A 1098-nucleotide genomic window follows, 5' to 3' on the forward strand; every position below is an offset into this window, starting at 1 on the left:
GACTAGTTAAGTTCTTAAAGTAAGCCATATATTAATTGGGAAAGACTAACATTAAATTAAGTCCACTTTGGTATTTATGCCACACAATATGTACTACTTAGTTCATATTTTTCACATTTTTTATTCATTTTTTTTTTTAGTAGATGTTACTTTGGTCCAATATCAGTGAAAACTAAGAATATATCGTACAGCGGTAATGTTGTTAATGTTGTTAATTTCAGTTGATCAGGCCACAGTAGTGCAAAACAGCTCTCAAATCCTGCAAACAGACCAACATTTTTAAGATATCCCAGCATGAGCACAAGCATCTCAACTAAAAATTAAACAACGTATTTTCAAGTTGCTTCCTTCCATGATATACATACTACGTCTGCAACTAGTGTTTTTCAGGGTGGTTAGAGTATCTTAGGATAGTACATTGTCCATTTTAGGACACCCATCTTCCCTCGTCCATCCTGTGTCAGACTTCCTGCATTAACTGTCCTCCCTTGGTTGTCAGGTGACGCCTGCACCCTCAAGAGTCAGGCGTCAAGCCTCAGCTGTCTCAAGTGATCATTCACAATATCACACCTTTGTTACCACATGCAAAGTGATGTTTTCTCTGCAACCCTGGGCCTATTCTTCTGAATATGTGAAGGTTCACACCATTATCACCCTTCTCGCAGGTGATCTGCAGCAATGGTCACTATCTGCTTTGCATCATTAGCCCTATTTTGGATTTGTGGGCTTAATTCCAACAAGCCATGGGAGCTTATTATGTTGATCCACATACACTGCCCAATCAATTATATGCCACGTTTGACTAGGATAGAGACCAGTGGAGGAGTACAAAACACAATTCTACCAGTCTGCCCTTGAGACAGCCTTCAAAGAGGCTGCATTACTTGATCAATTTCAGTTGGGACTGACAGACACCCTAAAAGATGACTTGGCTCCTGTAGGTGCCCCCCCCAAAACTCCTGGGGGAACCTCAATATATGGCATATCTTGATAACACAGCCAGATTGTATTGGGACATTAAGGTTCAGATCTGCCCTAGAGCTATATAGCCTTGTCAAGCTGATTCTGTGGTTATAATTTTGAAGATAGCAGCTCTTC

The sequence above is a fragment of the Spea bombifrons genome, chromosome 6, assembly GCF_027358695.1.
Source record: "Spea bombifrons isolate aSpeBom1 chromosome 6, aSpeBom1.2.pri, whole genome shotgun sequence".
Classification (NCBI taxonomy): domain Eukaryota; kingdom Metazoa; phylum Chordata; class Amphibia; order Anura; family Pelobatidae; genus Spea; species Spea bombifrons.